We start from the raw sequence: 3,817 nt of genomic DNA on the forward strand, positions 1-3,817 counted from the left end.
CTCGATACTGCGGTAAAACGAAACCCCTACATTTAGCAAAGAATATCATAGGATACGTTTCAAATTCCAAAAAGATCTCATGACGGGTTAGCAAGCATGAAAGGAGGATTCATTCCAATGAAATGTAGCAGCCACTCCGGTGTGTGATCTACTGGGTTTTTGCAATCTGAAAAGTCCCTTTGGAGGAAAGACGATTGATATAAAGGCTTCTCTAATGGCTCAATTCAGCAGGCTATAATAAAGACAGAAGCACCAATTACAAGCACGGCACGAACAGCAAAAGAGATCAACGAAGCAATTCAAGTTGGTAAATTATGTTTAAGCTCCCTAGATATACAGATCAGTAAACTTCAAACTCCAATAGTGGATTAATTAAATATCGAAATTTGAAATAGAAAAAACATCTAGACACTGAATTCACCACCCAGCTCAGAACACATAAATCCACCTCTTTACTACAGCTAAGAAACAACAGCATCCGGAAATACCTGCATCATCACAAGGATAGATACTTTCAGAACTTGGAAACTAAGACTTAAACATCATATAGTTGCAAAAAGAAGTACAAAAGGGCAACCATATGCAGATGATCTACATCTAATTAATTTCGTTTTCATAAATAAGAGAGCAAGCCATGTTAGTGTCAGATTAAATGAGTCTCGATTACATAGAATTTACTTAGAAGAGCACAACACGATCATCAGCCAAATCAGCATAAATATAGGAAGCATTACGAAAGGTAGATTTTACAAAAAAAGAAAGTACCATAATTGTAATTGAAAATAAAATTAGTAAAGCATCTCTTAAGAATAGATGAGCGTCTAGGAATGACATTCCTCAAATATGACATAGTTCGATATGCAAAGTTAAGTACTTACAGTTCTGTGAAAGAAAACAAATCAAGCGCAGCAAAAACTACTTTGGTTCCTTCAAAGACAAGTTTCAAAACTTATTAACAATAGTAAAAGCTATAGGAGGCCCAACTCTATGTTTCATAATCAAATAGAACTCAAAGGAAAATAAAAGTATCCAAACATGGACCGAGTATTCCATATAATTGACACTCGGCACAAAAGAGAACTGTAACCACACATTCAGAAGCTAGTCACACTTCAATTGAATTCTTCTATTTTCTTCTAGCTAATGAAGGCGAAGAGAACAGAGTTATTTCCAGGAAACTTGCATACCACGAGAGTGTATACAAAAAAATTCTACAGTTTCCTCGAGGCACGTAAGGAACAGGGTTAAAGAGGGTAATATCTCACGACTGTAAACTCTCATTCTCTATTAATTGTGTTTAGTACACATGGTGGACTTCTAAGGGATGAAAATTTTCCCCTCCTATTAAACTACAGCAATATGAACTTGTTAATTTAAAGGGGTTTAGGTCAAAAGGAAATGAACAAGAGACTACAAAAAATGAGAAACTTTTGACCCTCCTCACCATCGTTCTTCGGCTCTCTACTCACTTTATGTATATTCACTTTTTCTCTCGTCTATATTCACTTCTTCGCACATCCTTTTTTCTTCCTTTCTGTCTCCTCCTATTCTCTCTTTACTCTCCTCCCTTTCTCTTCCTTTCTCTGTACAAATTTTCTTTCTTAACTCTCTATCATGTACTAACAAACATAAAATATAATAAGTGTGAGGGCGAGAGGGAGTAGAAGGCAAGTGGTTAAATGAAACTTTCTAGTTATTTTAACTTGAAGTTAGTGTTTGAAAGGCACAAGGTGCAAAAGCCTTTTGGAGCCTACATGCGAGGCGCACCGCAAGATGCACGCCTCAAAAAGGTGAGGCGCACATCTAATAAAAAAAACACTCTTAACAAGCTTGGTTTAGTATGATGTTCTACATAAAAAAAATCCAAAATAATCTTTTAAAAAAATCATATCCATTAATGTCACAAATAAATAAATAAAAATATAATTTGATTTATTTATTTATACATACATATATACATCTACACGCACACAAATAGACATGTATACATACATATATGAATATGTGTATGTGCGTGTACGTGTGCGTGTGCGCATTCGCGTACTAGAACACACACACACACACAAATATATACATACATTTATACACATATATCTATATCCACATANGAGTATGATATATATATATATTACATACATTTATACACATATATCTATACACACACGCGCGCACACACACACACACATATATATAGGGTTCGGCTACTATACTATTATGAGTATGATATATATATATATTACATACATTTATACACATATATCTATACACACACGCGCGCACACACACACACACATATATATAGGGTTCGGCTACTATACTATTATGAGTATGATATATATATATATTACATACATTTATACACATATATCTATACACACACGCGCGCACACACACACACACATATATATAGGGTTCGGCTACTATACTATTATGAGTATGATATATATATATATTACATACATTTATACACATATATCTATACACACACGCGCGCACACACACACACACATATATATAGGGTTCGGCTACTATACTATTATGAGTATGATATATATATATATTACATACATTTATACACATATATCTATACACACACGCGCGCACACACACACACACATATATATAGGGTTCGGCTACTATACTATTATGAGTATGATATATATATATATTACATACATTTATACACATATATCTATACACACACGCGCGCACACACACACACACATATATATAGGGTTCGGCTACTATACTATTATGAGTATGATATATATATATATTACATACATTTATACACATATATCTATACACACACGCGCGCACACACACACACACATATATATAGGGTTCGGCTACTATACTATTATGAGTATGATATATATATATATTACATACATTTATACACATATATCTATACACACACGCGCGCACACACACACACACATATATATAGGGTTCGGCTACTATACTATTATGAGTATGATATATATATATATTACATACATTTATACACATATATCTATACACACACGCGCGCACACACACACACACATATATATAGGGTTCGGCTACTATACTATTATGAGTATGATATATATATATATTACATACATTTATACACATATATCTATACACACGGGCGCGCGCGCACACACACACACACATATATATAGGGTCCGGCTACTATACTATTATGAGTACGATTGCTCTCGTACTCATAAATCGTTTTCGATGATAGAGCTTCCGAATCAACGATGCATACCGTTAAACGTTATTTACAGCATTTAAAATTCTAGAAATCAAATTTTATAATTTTTCGACATCATTTATCTTATGATCAAGAGGTCACAAATTTGACAATTTTTAATGGCCAGTATGGGATACTTGCTAGTTTAACGGTGTAAAAGAATGGGAATTTGTTGAATTTTTGATAGAAAATTCTATTCACTACCTAGATAAAGATCAATAACTCCGATCTTGAATTGAAGAATCCGATCATCCTTTTTTAGGACATCGTTCGATTTTGACCATTCATTTTATGCTCGCTTGATGGACTTTATTATGATTTTGAAAATTTATGAAATTTATTTTCTAAAAGTTTCAAATAATCTAGATCATATTTAACGGAGTAGATCGTCGATTCGGAAGCTCCATCATCAAAAACAACTTATAAGTACGAGGGCTCCAATACTCATAATAGTATAGTAGCCACAGCCTATATATATATATATATATATATATATATAGAGAGAGAGAGAGAGAGAGAGAGTCCGGCTAGGATACTATCGATAGCACCAAGCGTTTGGTGCTATCAAGTTTT

General features: G+C 33.7%; 1 protein-coding gene across 1 annotated transcript in view; it reads right to left on the reverse strand.

Moving 5' to 3' along the window:
• LOC109712217 (60S ribosomal protein L35a-1) overlaps nt 273-3,817 on the reverse strand; it is a 14,660-nt gene continuing 11,115 nt past the window's right edge. Inside the window, exon 5 of the mRNA XM_020235664.1 lies at nt 273-488. The gene's annotated coding sequence lies outside the window, so the exon portion shown is untranslated. The remainder of the gene's footprint in view (nt 489-3,817) is intronic.

The sequence above is a fragment of the Ananas comosus genome, linkage group 6 (assembly GCF_001540865.1).
Source record: "Ananas comosus cultivar F153 linkage group 6, ASM154086v1, whole genome shotgun sequence".
NCBI lineage: Eukaryota > Viridiplantae > Streptophyta > Magnoliopsida > Poales > Bromeliaceae > Ananas > Ananas comosus.